This window comes from Aethalodelphis obliquidens, unplaced genomic scaffold (assembly GCF_003676395.1).
Source record: "Aethalodelphis obliquidens isolate GAN/ISIS:26980383/991018 unplaced genomic scaffold, ASM367639v1 scaffold81, whole genome shotgun sequence".
Lineage (NCBI taxonomy): Eukaryota > Metazoa > Chordata > Mammalia > Artiodactyla > Delphinidae > Aethalodelphis > Aethalodelphis obliquidens.
Genome location: NW_020838025.1, coordinates 5,218,683 through 5,235,118, shown reverse-complemented (window position 1 = coordinate 5,235,118; position 16,436 = coordinate 5,218,683). Strand labels below are relative to the sequence as shown.

At 42.7% G+C, this 16,436-nt stretch overlaps 1 protein-coding gene across 2 annotated transcripts in view; it reads right to left on the bottom strand.

The window, feature by feature from the left end:
- WWTR1 (WW domain containing transcription regulator 1) overlaps positions 1–16,436 on the bottom strand; it is a 132,625-nt gene that overhangs the window by 97,748 nt on the left and 18,441 nt on the right. The gene's annotated exons all lie outside the window — the stretch shown is intronic.

The following is a 16,436-nucleotide window of genomic DNA, read 5'->3' as shown; positions in this document are numbered from 1 at the left end:
CACGGCCTCCCCTCAAACTCTTCACACTACCTGACAGCAGTTCCTACGAGGCAGTGTTGTCAGCTGTATTATTGAAAGAGAAATCAGGTATACAGTTGACAATTTCTTCAATCTCCACACTCTTTTCACTGGAGCACAACAAAGGTACTTTTGTTCAAGCTTCTTACTTTAGGCTTTCATTGACTGCCAAGAGAAGGCTCACAAATATACCTTTATTGCCCAAAGATGGGATGGCCCAGCAATACTGCCCACTTGGGTTGCCAGTTAATCCTAAAAACAGGCTGAATCTGGGGATTTTATTACACCAATGGCCTGGTTCTCTCAAGATCTCAGGCAACCGGTTTCTAAATTTTGTTTTCCAAACGGTGGTCCTTTGGAAGCACCTAGAATTCCACCATTGCACCTTCCTTTAGGTGCCCGATTATGGACTTGGCTCCCCTGAACATCTACACACTTTGATTTTTAAACTTATTTTTGGTCCTGGATTCTAGCATACAACACTCTTAAGCACTTACCTAAGGACTTTATATAGACTGACTCTCTTAATCCTGGAAACAGCCTTGTTTAATAGGTGCTTTTGTTATCTCTGTTTAGAGATGAAGAAACTGAGACACAGAGAATTATGTAATGTGGCAGAGAGAGGCAGAATTGAGAACTGAACTCCAACACTTTGTCTGTAGAACCTATATTCTCAACCCCTACCCTAGACCACCTCCTCTAAAGAGGGTTTATGGTAACTTGGTTTCTTTCTGCTTTAGATGAGGTACTCACAAATGGAAGCAGGGCACGTGGAACATAAACAGGTTCAAGGTCATGTGTGGTCATCCTAACCTCAGTGGTATGAGACCCAAGGATGTAACTGGATCTCCTTTGAACCTGTTTGGTCAGTCCTCACGTTGAAGCAACAGAATTCACCTTCCAAGACGATAGTAAGTCTGACTGCAGAACCCAGCTGGGCTGACAAGTCTGGATGAAGGACAGTATTCAGGGATCGGTTGCCTTCAAGTTCAGTTCCAAGTGCCTTAGGGAAGACCCTTTGAGGAGCTGAATCTCACACAACTGAACTTCATGTTCTCCTTCACCCCTCCTGCACACACCCCCACTAACATCTACCTTTGTAAAAGACTTCATTTAAACAACACAGAGTAACTCATCTACTCAAGACAGAGAATGTTTCTATAGGAGCTGAAATGAATGTCTAGATCATTTTTATCTAGATCGCATCTATCTACACCTCAAGATCCAGCTCAGATCCAACCTGTCCAATTCCATTAACAGCATTTCCATTGCTAAAAGTTACAACTAGTTCTGCCCCACACGCATCCAGGATTGAACCATATCTCCAGGCTGAGGAGACCACAGCCTTTACCTAAGAATCTCCAGCTCTTTGACTATAGAGCATTCCAACGACTCTATTTGCTCAAAATGACGCAAGTAGAGAGAACGCAGAATTGTGGAGCATCGTAAAAGAATCCATGTCACCCTCGGTGGGAACAATTCTATACTGGGATTAAATTTGCTGAATGAACCACAGATCCCTAAAAACAAATTGGCTGCCATTCTGACTTTATGGTCCTGAAAATGTCACAGAATGATATGCTTCTCTACCTTGGCTTTCACCTCACTTGAACTGTTTTGAGGTATACTAGATATGGCATTTTAAAGGGCAAAAAACATGCACCCAAAAGCTTCTAGGCCTCCCTTATGAAGAAACAGTCCTTGTTTTTAAACTTTTCAAGCTTCTTAAATTTGCTTCTTCCCTGTCTACTTTTCCAGACGGGAATGCTAATCACAGGAGTCTTTGTGAAACTATATTTCTGTGATTTTTTTTCTTAACTCAAGTAATGTTATTGGAAGGAAGCAGAAGACCACAGGGCCCAAACAGAAGTGACTAATGCTGGGAGCAACTGCTGGAAGAAAGAAGGCCCCACAGAGAAAGAGACCTCTGCAACACAGTAGCCCGTTGTATGTCACTGTGGCCACGACTGTTTGGAGACTGGCACCCAGATTGTCCAGCTCTCTTGAAGTGCTAACCAAAGTAACCAGGTGCAACTCCTTTCCCTGGCAATCTTTTGCTAAAAATGATAGAAAGAAAAAAAATAAATAAGAAAAACTAAGGAGGAGAGGAAGAAATTCAAGTACAACGCTCAGTTCAGTAGAAGACAGAGTCATTCTGTACCTATCTCAGTTATATGACAGATCTATTTTGTTTACTTTATTTATGTTGGTTTTGGCCACATCGCGTAGCATGTGGGATCTTAGTTCCCCGACCAGGGATCAAACCCGTGCCCACTGCAGTGGAACTGCAGAGACTTAACCACTGGACCGCCAGGGAAGTCCCTTTATTTATTCATTTATTTTATTTCAGACCGATTTTTAAAGAACTACACATATTCTATCGTCTGATGTTCCGCATTGCAGGTGTTCTCAAAAACTGTTACATGGAAGACAGGCCAGTGACCTAATGGTTAACTCTGAATTCCTCTGCTATCATTTCAACATGTTGTTGGCACAGTTTCAAAATCAGTATGTGGTTTTTCTTTGGTGCTATAAGGATGTTTGCTCTCGGTCCCAAAATGTCTTCATCATTTCACCTTCCCTATCTTTATTCTTTCAACTCTCACTCACTCACCTTTATATAAAAACTACTTTGATAGAAATCATGAGTCCATACGCCACACCTTTCCCCTGCAAAAATAATACCTGTATCTGTTACTACTCACTGCTTCTCACCCCCCTCTTCTGATATGATTGGTAATAACTACTTCTTCATGAATATAAAAGTGTTCATCTCAAAAACAGCAAGGGACTTGTTTCAGCCCAGTCTTATGAGATGTTTCCCAGACAACAATGTGTTAGTTACAGTCAGGTTGATTAAAGCACATTGTGGACGATGTTGCTGTTACTATATTCCCAAGTTCCAGTATGTTTTCTATCAAGGTTGTTATTATTTGAATAATAGAGTTACTTTTCAAAAACCATGAAAATACAATCAATTGTCAATTTATTAGGGACATTAAATAATGGATGTATACCAACAACATAATATATGAATCATACACAATAGTAATAACAATCATTTGGTATTTACTACCACATTCTATTTTCCCACAGAGTAAAAGAAAATAAAGAATTGATGTACTTGATTCAATAGCCAACCAAAATGATTCTGAGTTCATCATGATTCTTTCCCCCACCATCCTCCATGGTAGTAATAGCCTTGGATCCAATAATTTCTAAGAATGAATTCTCATGAAGCAATCACGGATGTATCTTAAAATTTTACAAGAATGTTTATCACATGGCTTATTTAAAGTGTGAGAACAGGGAACAACCTCAATAATCAGTCATGGGGGCTGGATGAATAAATTAGGGTACAACCATAAAACGGAATGTCGAGCAGCCAATAAAAGTCATGCTGTGATGCCATTAGCTATGAAAGGCATCCCAAATCATTTAAGTCTGCAAATGTGTTCTCTCTTTTTTATGAATTAAAGCCTATATCCACTGAATAACATCACTTCCATGAACTTGCATTCTGATCTTACTTGAACAGGAGAGAAATAATAATTTCTATGGGTGAATGTAGACCTGTATAAATAGAAATGATATCATTGCTTTCAGGACTAATCATCTGCTATGTGTCCATAGAGAAAAGAGGTGAAATCCTGATGAGAAGTTGCATATAATGCTAAAACTCCACAACCCTCTCTGAATGACCTCAACTCACACTGATAGCACTTAACTCTGCATCTCCTCATTACTCTTACGTAGTCTGGGCAATGCCATGCTCTCTCCCATGTATGCATGTTAGCGCTCCAGTCAGCCTACAGGGTCAAAGCCTGGGTTTTTGTCTCCCACTGTAGTTAAGGTATGTGGTTATTATCTGCCCTGCATCTCTTCCCCTCTTCTGACCAGAGAACCTCCCACCCCACCACTACCATCACCATGACCACTTCCATTGAGCAACGGCTCTTTCTCCATTCTAACGAGGTGATTCTTGGGTGGTGACCAACCCAGTACCTTGCTTCACTGGGCTCAGGGAAGGGCAAATGAGCAGATACTGGCATACACTGAAGCTGGGGGGAGAAGGAAGCCCTCTCAGCCCTTTGACATGGCTTACCTGGAATATAGCAAGCCCAGATCTGCCTAAGGCCACACTCCTGCCAACCAGAGAAGAGAAGGTGGCCAAGGGGAAGAGAGATGTCAAGGAAATACATGGGAGTCCAAATGATACTGATGCAGTCCCTGGATGTGGAGTCAACCTTGGCCTCACCTGGTACATATCCTGGCTGGGGCTAGTGTGAGTTAGCTGTCTGTCATTTTCAGCTGCAACAGTCCTGACCGGTCCACTCTCACTCACACAAGCCAAAGACAAGAATCTACATCCTGTGCTATATTCATGGCCAAAAGGTCCAATCTCTACTATCCAAGCCCTTCCAGGTAATTGGGTTACCCATCACCTTGGAGGTGTGCAACATACGAGATCCAGTTAGCTGCATCTTTCTAAAGTTCCAGCGCTTGTACTAAGAAGAAAGAACTGGTTCATTCTGTTTCTTCTAAAAATTAGAAAAATAAATAATAATCACTCAACCTTCATAGGAAGTCTCTTCTCAGGAAAAGTTGGTTATCAATGAAATAGACAACTCTGTCCTTTTGTTATCCCTGCTTTCTATGACAGAGTTACTGTGACTTGGCTGGTTTGTTTGTTTTTAATGAAGCAGAAATTAGGACCACATGCAAATAAGTGTTTTCTCATAAGGAAGACATGAGCTGTTCTAAGCACAGCACTAAAAGCCCTGACTCAAACCAAATGCCACTTCCTTAATCACTAATACACCTCCAAACAGCACCCTGAGTTTCCCATTCAAGTACCTACCAAGTCCCTCCCTTCCTAAATGTCTGACACCCAGTTGAGCTCATAGATCAAGGTGACATGCATCAACCATTCCAAGCGATGAATGTGCTACAACCATACAGTAATGGCCACAAAATAATTGTCACTCACGAACAATGAGTTTTCCTACAGGGCCCAAGAAGAAAAACATCAGAGATGGCTTTCTGAGTCTAACCAAGGTCTAAGGGACAGGCCTTCAGTTGGGAAAATTGTCCGTGTGAAAATTTCAGCAGTAAACAATTGTAAATAAATTAATCCCACTATATCAATCCTCTGTGTTCATTATTGGAGTAATTACTGCATTGCTAATTATAACAGAGCCTCCAAAAGTGTGCCTCCAAACCCAGCAGACAGTAATGCAACATCCAGGGGCAGACCACGTTAGATAAGCATCCTTTATGACTCATGACCGTATTTCCCATGGGTTTTTTTCTCCCCTAAAATACATTCAGTTGGAATCAGTCACTATACAAAACAAAGCTAATGACTTCTCTTACTTGAGCCAGAATGTTAAAAGAATGTATGTATGCATATATATATATATATATATATATATATATATATATTCTGTAGTGTGTAATAAATACATAAGTAAACAAATACATACATACATACTATTGACCCGAACCAATGTGATGGTTAACATACAAATGAAAAAAATTATTTTTTACTTTATTTAAATAATTTGCATTAAAACCCTAAAAGCACACTCAGTGTTATTGGTTAGAGATGAAATTCTACTCCTCTTTTTCCAAACTCCTAGAGAAGGTACTGCAGGGATTTGCCCATGAAGACTACAAAAGGGCATCAGCTGGGGCTTCCCTGGTGGCGCAGTGGTTGAGAGTCCGCCTGCCGATACAGGGGATACGGGTTCATGCCCCGGTCCGGGAAGATCCCACATGCCGCAGAGCGGCTAGGCCTGTGAGCCATGGCCGCTGAGCCTGTGCATCCGGAGCCTGTGCTCTGCAACAGGAGAGGCCACGACAGTGAGAGGCCCGCGTACCGCAAAAAAAAAATAAAATAAAAAAGGGCATCAGCTGGATAATTGCCCATGTTTGAATGTGTGCTCAGATGGGGCGATAAAATACATTAAACATAGGGTTGCATCCAAGAATAGTATCAAAAACAAGGTGTTGCCCAACCTTGGCATATCGTGAACAGGTAGTTGAACACCCACTCTGTCCTGAGGCCACCAAGCAGCTGCTTGGCCAATGCTTTATTAATGTCCTGCCCTGCCCTGTCTTAGTTCACACTAGTGTAATGGCCTGCTCATTGTGCCACTCCCCAGCAACTCTTCAAAGAAGGTCAGGTAAGGTAGAGGCCTACAAAAAATGTGAAATGAGACTTGAGAAGTAACTTAGGGACTTAGGATTGCCAGATTTAGCAAATAAAAATGGAGGACACGGGCTTCCCTGGTGGCGCAGTGGTTGAGAGTCTGCCTGCCGATGCAGGGAACACGGGTTCGTGCCCTGGTCCAGGAAGATCCCACATTCTGCGAAGCGGCTGGGCCCGTGAGCCACGGCCGCTGAGCCTGTGCATCCGGAGCCTGTGCTCTGCAACGGGAAAGGCCACAACAGTGAGAGGCCTGCGTACCGCAAAAAAAAAATAAAATAAAATAAAAAATGGAGGATACCCAGTTAAATCTAGATTTCAGATAAGCAACAAATAATTTGTTTAGTATAGTACACTCAAGAAATATCTGGGATATACTAATACTAAAACTCGATCCATTGTTTTATGGGAAATCCAAATTCAACTGGACATCTGCATTTTATCAGGCAGCCCCACTTAGGATAAACATCTGTTGTTGACTACCCATCACCTATACCCACTGCCTCCCTAACCACAAGCCAAATGTCCTGGGAAACACCTGCCCCCATTTTCGGCTTTGTGCAGTGTCGTAAGGAGTAAGTCAACTCTGAATATCTGCTGGGCAATGAAATTGAAGGAGGAACGCAAATTTTTTTAGGAAGAAACTACTCTTTATTCTCCTAAAAGTGAGAAGGCTTCAGAGAAAGGAACGTATGCCAGCTGCCTTAAACCATGAGCTTCCCTGCCTGCCTCTGAAGCGCCAGAGAAGCCAAGAAGGGGGCATAGGTGGTAACAGCTGAAGAGAGTGTGATGTGGCTACAGCTGGCATCCCCAAGTCAAACTGGTTAAAACTTGTACCAAACCAGCCAGAGATATCCATGCTGCATGGCCCATGAAACCACAGGATTTTCTTTCTATCCATTGGGAAGACTTACAAAGCTCTCTAGGGTGAGTCTCCCCCCTTTCTTTGTATAGTGTAACCGGTGAGGGTCTTTTTTTGTTTGTTTAAGGAAGTATTGTTTTTTTAAAAAAATTCTGAAGGTATAAAAAACTACCATTAGGGCTTCCCTGGTGGCGCAGTGGTTGAGAGTCCGCCTGCCGATGCAGGGGACACGGGTTCGTGCCCCGGTCCGGGAAGATCCCACATGCCGCGGAGCGGCTGGGACCGTGAGCCATGGCCGCTGAGCCTGCGCATCCGGAGCCTGTGCTCCGCAACGGGAGAGGCCACAACAGTGAGAGGCCCGCGTACAGCAAAAAAAAAAAAAAAAAACTACCATTATTAAGCCAGTTTGGAGCACTCTGAGCTGCATGCTTTGCAACAGGAAAACCCAGACACGCAAACACTAGCTTCAACAAGTAGCTTCCACTGACACTACTTAGTTCTTGGTATTGTCCATTGCTTTTTATGATGGGCTAATTCTTCCCCTGGAAGTCTCTTTTTCCATATGATAGAGCGTGTGTATCCCTGCCAACAGGAAACACAAGGTGAGCTTTTGGAGGTCTGGAAAAATGACCGTGCAGATCATCTCTTCTATTTTCCAAATACCAGTAACTTGTTGTCCAGAGTCTTGGTGAATTCTGAAACAAAGCCGTAAAGATATCCTTCTCCACCACAGTATAAGCTGTGATAATTATCTTTTGTTTTAGACATGACTGGCCCTAAATAACGCACTAAAAGCCCCTATGAGTTTTAAATTGGGTGAAAGCGCATAATAGAGGAATTTAAAAACAAAAAAAACTTTCAAGTCACCAACCCATCTACTCCGGAATATTTGATTATGAAAGCAGATAACGAAAAAAGAAAAAAGCAAAACAAAACAGGGAATTCCCTGGCGGTCCAGTGGTTAAGACTCTGCACTTTCACTGCCTAGGGTCCGGGTTCAATCACTGGTGGGGAACCAAGATCCCACAAGGTGAAAGGCACAACCAAAAAAAAAAAGAAGAAGAAGAAGAAAGCAGATAGCGATATGAAAAGCATATATATAAGCACATGGGGAAAAAGTAAAGTTATAATAATGACATTTTCTGTGGGTCTTTCTTTGCTTTTTTTAAAAAAAAATTAATTAGCATTGTAAATTATCTTGCTTCTGACTCTGGCTCTAGCAATGAACAGAAAGAGATTTTTAGAAGAAAATCTCCGGACAAAAGAAAATTAGCAACTTATCTCCAGTCTACAGACAAAGACAGAGATCTAAAATTTTCAGAGATCATTTACTGTCTCCACGATCCCTTCTAGCCACTTCACAGGCAGGATACACCTCCATCTGGGGACAGGTGATCAGAATTTCTTCTTGCTCTTCCTCCAGACCAGCTCAGGCCTGCTCAGCTCACTGTATTTTCCAGTCAGCCGTGAGCCAGAAACACAGGGCCAAGATTCGTGGCTTCACATGAGGCCCTAGTCACGTGTCCAAGCCTTTCTGCCCTTGGTGGGCTGGCAAACAGGAGTTTACATGTAAGTCAGCGCCCTCAAGCCCCAGGACCAACAACAGGAAGCAGAGTCATGATGCTTAAGGTAATAAGCTGTCCTTTTGGACTGTGGACTGTGTCCACAGTCACAGTATGGACCACAAGGCCCTGAAGTCACCCCAGAAATAATGTCTATTCTCATCCCATCCATTTGTTTCTGTACAGATTGTATCTGAATGCAGCAAACCACATCTCCTTTACTCATTCCTTCCTTGTTTCTAAGCTGTATTTAATTCTGAAAAGAGCTACAATCTAATGATGGAAAGGTCAGACTTAATGGAAAAAAATGAGTGTCAGTCCTCCAGAAACAAATACTCTTTTGTCGAGATCGCCCACACAAAATCTGGTCATCCTCTCAGTCTGGACATGTTGGCCTGTTCACAGTTGCTGTGCACAGTTCAGACTAGTGCGAAGGATGCCAGGCAAGACCTGTCCGCACTCACCTGAGGCCAGAATAGAAGAGGGGAGGGAAGATTCATGTAGCCCCACCAAGTTTACAGGGGCAGAAACTAAGTTTGGACAAGGACAGTGGCTTACTTTCCATTCTCTCAAAAGATCTGCTACTGTACGAGTTGTATGTTTCCAAAACCTATTTACTTTAAACAATAAAAAAGGCTTTTATTTTGGGTGTGGAGGCAGGCTTTGCCTAAAATCCACAATTGTAGGGTTCCTTGATTCTTAATAACGATACTCGCCAAATCAGTGATATTGCTATGATCGCACCCTCCAAGTAAAGTTGGAGTGAATTAACATTTCATCTCTCTTTCACCTATTTACCAAAAAAGGCTTTTCAGTCTTCATGTACAGACTCCAACTATAAGAGCCAATAGATGTTGAATAACCGTAAAAGAGCTCAGGGTATCAGCTACACTCCGAGACTAAAGCTTACAAAGGAAACACTCCATCTTCCCTGTCCTCTTCCACAGAGTGAAATTCACTCCCTCTGTATCTTTTTATCAAAGACAGAAAAAAGGCCTTACCCCCTATAGTCATTCTTCTCAAATGGCCTGATGAAGTAGTACCAGAGCACAAATCTAGACCCAAGACCAAGCAACACCATTAACACATGCAAGAGGAGACATTTAATTGTCCCAATAAGACTAAGCAGGTCCACCTTGGCGACCGCAGCTGGGGTGATGGTCCTGGGCTCCATGCTTTGAGTCACTGCGTCTTACTAAAATTGACAACGTTAAGCACCTATTTTTTTATAACCTTCATTTTTATTTATTTACGTATTTATTTTTACAGCCATAATGAGGTCTCTCTGTGCTGAGTGGCCCCAGGCTCCACACACTTTCTAGCATGACCCTGACTGTACAGAAGCAAGCAGGGGTAGTTTCCATTTTACAGAAGAGGAAACTAGGGCTTGATGAAGTTATGCAAGCTCATGAAACGGCAGAGCTGTGATTCAAACCAGAATGTCTGACTCCAGAGCTCACGAGTACTCCCTACAACTACTGCCCGCTGCTGATGACCACGTATCCAACCCCCGGGCACCTCCACTGCACAAACACAGAGTCCTACTCTATTAAAGCAGCAGAGGGAAACTACTTTTGGCAACTGCAGAAACCACAAGAGGAAAGGCCATTTTCCCCTCAAAAATAAGTATAATTAGCCAAAAGGTGGAAACAACCCAAACGCCCATTGACAGATGAATGGATAAACAGAATGTGGTATATCTATACAATAGATTATTATTCAGCCATAAAGAAGAACGAAGTTCCAATACATGCTACGATACAGAGGAACCTTGAAAACACTAAGCCAAGTGAAAGAAACCAGTCCCAAAAGAGCATATAATATATGATTCCACTTACATGAAATGTCCAGAAGAGGAAAATCTATAGAGACATAAAGTAGCTTAAGGCTGGGGGGATGAGGTTATGGCGAGGGGAGGACGATAGCTAATAGCTACCTAGCTAGTAAGGGATTCTCTCTGTAATGATGAAATTGTTCTATTGTTGATTGTGGCGTGGTTGCACGTATCTGTGAATATGCTAAAAACCACTGAATTGTACACTTTAAATGGGTGAAATGTACGGCATATAAATTATATCTCAATAACGCTGTTTAAGAAATTAAGTGACGTCAGTTAAGCAAACTCAAAGAGACCTCGGCTATCTCATTCAAGTTCGTTTTTAAAGGTGAGGAACCCTAGCAACGAGCCCAGTATGAGAGTCTAAATCAGTGTCCCAGTGTGCTCTGTCTGCCGGTCCCACTACTCAGTGTTCCTGGGCACTCGGTTCAGTGCCAGGCCATGGATAATGGGAGACCCTCACCACTGCCCCTAAAGAGCTTAAATGTAGTTGGGTTTTTTCAGGCCTGAAACAACAAATCCATTCAACAGCCTGTAGCACTGGATCAAGATGAGGGGAAGACCATAGGAGCTGAGGAGATGGACAGGAGGTGAGGCCTGAGACGGGCTTTCCGAGAGGAATGAACTGGATGAAGGCCCAGAGAAGACAGGGGAGGGCAGTCCTGGGAAGGGAGACAGACGCTGCGGAGTAAGTACTCAATTTGCACCATGTCTTTCAGATAAGGTTTAAACAACAGTATAGTCCTGGGACTTCCCTGGCGTTCCAGGGTGAAGACTCCCCGCTCCCAATGCAGGGGGTGCGGGTTCGATCCCTAGTTGGGGAACTAAGATCCCTCAAGCCACAGGGCGCGGTGGAAAAAAAGAAAATTATAGTCCCATTACTAGGAGAATGGGTAAATAGGCGAGAGTTCAGCCCCGACAGGACAAGATGCCAGGGAGAGTTCTGAGCGGGAAAGGACAAGGTAAGAGCTGTCTTTACAGAAGTCTGTCTGCCGCGTGCAAGGGACCGAGGTCGGAGGCCAGGGTGTTACAATCTACAAGTGAAGTATCAAGTACTAGTGTAGGGGCAACAGGAATGGAGAGAAAGGAAGGAAGGAAGGAAGAGAGATCACAGAGGAGAAAAACAACAAAATCCAACCATACGAAGACCTGTGGGAGGGAACAGAGGGACAACCAGGGCACTGACTCTGGGCCCAGACTGCCTGGGTTTAAATCCTTACCAGCTGTGTGACATTGGTCAAGTTACTTAAATGCTCTGCGCCTCAGTTTCCTGAGTAAAGTGAGGATAAAAATTGTGCTTCTGTCTGTCAAACAGTTGTTGAGAGAATTAAATACAGACAGTGCTTAAAACAATGCCTGGCACTGAGTAAGTGCTCTGTACTGTTTGTTCAATAAATACATGTAAATGCGTATTCAGATCTCCATGACCTCACTTTCTGAAGACAGCAGCGGCAACAAGGAAAAGCCTCATTATCTCCCATCAAGCTTCCTTTTTCACTCTCTTTTCCCCATTCATTCACCCCTAGGTGCTAAGTTCTAGGAAGAATAAAATATGCTCCCTGCCCTTGAGGGTGGGCCTTCTGGGAAAAATTGAACAGAAAAAAAAGAGCGATAACTATTCTCCACCAGGATCCAGGCACAATAAATGGCTGAACCACAGGCTTGGTGAGCAGCCCAAAGCAGCAAATGAAAGAGCCTGGACCAGGCGGGCCTTTGGGGCTCCTGTTTAAACAGCCCTGAGGGACTGCTCACCTGCTCGCCCGGGGCTGCCCTTTCCAGGCACCGCCTTCCAGCCAGAACAACTGAGCCTCTTCCCTGCCCTGCTTCCTAATAGCTCATCTTCCCGGCCTGGCCACACTACCTCGCCACCATGCCTGTCCCCTCACAGCTTAAATCAAAGACTCTGAGGCCAAACCTTGAACCGACGATGCTGGCCAGCGAGCTCTGGGCAGAGCTTGTAGACCACAGAGGAGAGATGGGATCCTTGCCTCTTGACCAAAGAGCCCGGGAAGGACAGACATCTGACCTATCCTCACCTTCACATGGTTGTGATCATGCGTTGCTGTCTCCCCACACCCGCACCCAGCCCACCCTCCTCATGCAGACTCACAAGACTGCTGGGGTATCATGCCCCTACTGAAAAGAAGGTTAAACTACCATACAAACACAGTGTATTTTTAGTAATTGGACTTGAGTCTTCTATCTTTGGATAATTACTAAAAAATCTCCCTTCAAAATGATAAAAAAAAAAAAAAACGAGGAACAAACAAAAACCCAAAAAACTCAAAAGAAGTAAGAATTTAATTTATACCAGGTCTTTCAGATGAGATTTAAATAACATTACAGTCCCATTATTAGGAGAATGGGTAAATACACTGTAGTAGTTTATGATGATGGAATATTATGATGGAATCATATATTTAGGTAGATCTCTAGCTACTGTCATGGAAAAGCATACTTTTAAGTGAAAAGAAAAATGGGACATTAAGGTACAACACGTAAAAACAAAATCTGAATCACAGCTTTGCACGTGCACTTGGACAGACTGTGAACTGCAAAGGTGGCTCACCCTCCGCAGAGACGATACTGGGAGCAAAGGAGTCAAGAGAGACTGTCTCTGGCTGGATTTCTTAAAACAAAATGCATTCACATATAACTTGGGTAATTTTTTTAAATAAAAAATAAATAGATACTGTTGCATTTAAATACACGACCATCTATGGGTAAAGTAAACCTAATTTATAACTTTAAATTCTTCTTCCCTTTATTCTGATCAGAAGAGGGTTCAATTCCTGCTCTTTGGAGATCTGAAGAGATGATAAAATTAAATCCTGGTTGTGTGTGACTTTAAGGGACTTGTAAGGAATAAAAGAGCCCAAACCAAAATTTAAAATAAAGATATTAATAATAGGTATATGATTTCGAAGGTGATGTTCCCAGGAGAACATCCCATTTCTCCTGGGTTTATCTGGCTAAACTTCCTTTCAAGTTTGTTTGTGGAAGCTGATGATACCACTGAGGATGAACTTGAGGCTGTGTTTAAATACTTGCTACTCTAACTAGCTCCTCTGACATCTCTCTGTATTCACTATTGACACAGTTAATCTGCTTAATTACAGTTCTGTTGATATCTCAAATTCCCCTTATTTACTTTGCATCCTGAAAAGTCCTTTGAAATCTAAACAGTCTACTACCTCTCCAGCTCTGGAAAGATTACAATCTTAGGATCCTTTGAAAGGGGGTTGGGAGTGGGGGCTGTATTTCCAGCATGGAGTGGAATGTGGAAATAATCTGGGAACAGATGAATATACTGGATTTATTGCCAGCAATTTTGCCTCTCCTAATTCATTATTGTTCTGCTTGAGGAAGTGATTTCTTGGAATTTATAGTCAGACTAATAATTAAATACAAAGAATAAAATATATTCCAAAGTGTAGTACACTTCATGTGGGCCCATTATGCTAATAAGCACAGTACCCGTATCTGCACACAGTATGTGCTCAATAAATATCTATTGGCTTACTGCATAAGGAAGAAGCATCAGATGATCTAAATAATGGAGAAATTTTTAATTATTTATATTTCTTTCAGCAAATATTAATTGAATTCCTATCATGCATGCCAGGCATTGGGCTGGGCGCTGGAGAGATACAAATGGGATAAAATTCGGTTCTTTGTCCTTTATATAAAGAATGAAAATAAAGCATAAGCACTCACCCTTGGTGCAAAAAAATCAAGTTTGCCTATAACTTCTAACACTCAAATTCAAATCCAACTCGTTGTACTGTTACATCTAATCTAAAAGCATCCTTTTCTGGGACTTCCCTGGAGGTCCAGTGGTTCAGACTCCGCGTTCCCACCGCAAGGGGTGCAGGTCCAGGAACTAAAGTCCCGCATGCCGCATGGTGCAGCTGAATAAAAGAAAAGCATCCTTTTCTGCCTCTGACCACTCAGTAACATGTTGATCATTTCAAAACATGTTCAGCATTAGCCTTGATCTCAAAAAATATTCCTTCATATCAACAGGCACTAGGCATGAAGGACAACACAACACCAGGTCCATATCCCGAGAGTTGAAATGCTGGGTAAAGTGAAATAAATCCATTCATTTAACAAGCCTTACACAATATTTTAATGGACAGTAGAAAAGATCAATTGTCAAATTACCCATACAGATCAAATTCCTATGGGGTCTGGAGAAAGAGGAGGAGATCCTTCTAGCTGGTTGGTCCAATAAGGTGTCAGAGAGGAGATGGAGTTGGCTAGACCAAGCAGGAGATGGAGAACATTCTAGGCCAGTGAGAGAAATGATACATTACTCTTTTTGTGTGTGTGTGTGTGTGCGATACGCAGGCTTCTCACTGTCGTGGCCTCTCCCGTTGCGGAGCACAGGCTCCAAACGCGCAGGCTCAGCGGCCATGGCTCAGGGGCCCAGCCGCTCCGCGACATGTGGGATCTTCCCGGACCGGGGCACGAACCCGTGTCCCCTGCATCAGCAGGTGGACCTTTAACCACTGCGCCACCAGGGAAGCCCCAATACACTACTCTTAATCAGAAGTCCAAAGACGAGACACTCTGTATGAAATATACAGAGGCCATGAGCACAAAATGGAGAGAAAACTGGAGTGATAAGCACCCTCACAGTCATTATGGGCTGGCTACCCTCAGTCCTGTTTATTAACATATTCCCCCCAAAATCACTCCACTGTTAGATACACACATGCCTTGAATCGAAAGGGATGGACCAACTGCAAAAAGAGATACAAGTCCCCAAATAGAGTATAATTCCCTGACATTTGTATTTTTAAAGAGTTCATATGAAGGGCAATGGCATTAGCATAAAACTGGCCCTGAACTTCGGAGTTTTAACCACGTGTTCAAAATGATTCGTTTTCTCTTGTCTCCCTCACTCTCTTGGCCTATTTCTCTCCTTTCTTCCTTTATTTTTCCCTCTCCACCCTTCTCGGTGTAAGTTAAAAAAAAAAAAAAATCAATGCCACAAGTCTGTATGTTTAAATTCAGCCCACATGACATTTCCTTCGAGTTTAATTGCTTCCATACAATTTATATCCGCTAGTCACGCTACACCCCAGAGTATTAAACATGCTCTTTTACAAAGAAGCTCTTGTCCTATAATAACCCCATAATCAAAGTGCAGGAATTATGGGTAAGGCCCAGCCAGATGACGGGTGAAACAAACAGGTTTTTAAATTCACCCAAAGCAAGCTTCGGGCAGGAAGCAAATCAAAGCCGGCCACTCTACCATCGGGCTTGAGACCAGAAACACTGGCTTGAACAGAGATCTGGGCATCTTCGCACGTCCAGCCAGGAAGAAATGAAGTCAGATACTATTTTTTTTTTTTTTTGAAGTCAGATACTTTATATTTGGGCTGCCTTGAAGGGTCACCTGGTTATATTTTCTCTGCTTTCAAGTCAGCCCATCCCAAAAAGTCCTAGTGATGGACTCCAAAGTCCACTGTTTAAATCATTCTTCTTTGTTATTCTGAGTAAACTAAAGTTAGCTTTTCCATCTTCCCATAAACAACTCAGGTAACATTTCTGGCCTTGTCCTATAGCAAAGGACATCTACAAACATCTCGGAGGTCTTTTATAAACCTTATCTTTCTAAACACTTGTTACTCATCCAATTACCTTCCCCACCTCTCAACAAACCACCTCCCCAAAAGTTCACCTTTGCGATTTTATAACTGCACAAGACACTAACAGGACTCTGAATCTTTGGATCTCCCTTATTCAGCTAGCCCACTTGGCAAAAGAGTTGTGTCTACCCTTCTTAAAAGCCTTTTAAGCAACGTTTTTGGTCCTCCCCACTGGATTCAGATAAATGCTTCTCCACCAGGATAAGACATTTTTTAAAGAACAATTTTTAATTCCATGCAATCTCTCCTTGTGTTCAAAATCCACTCAGGGCAAGAGCCAATCAAT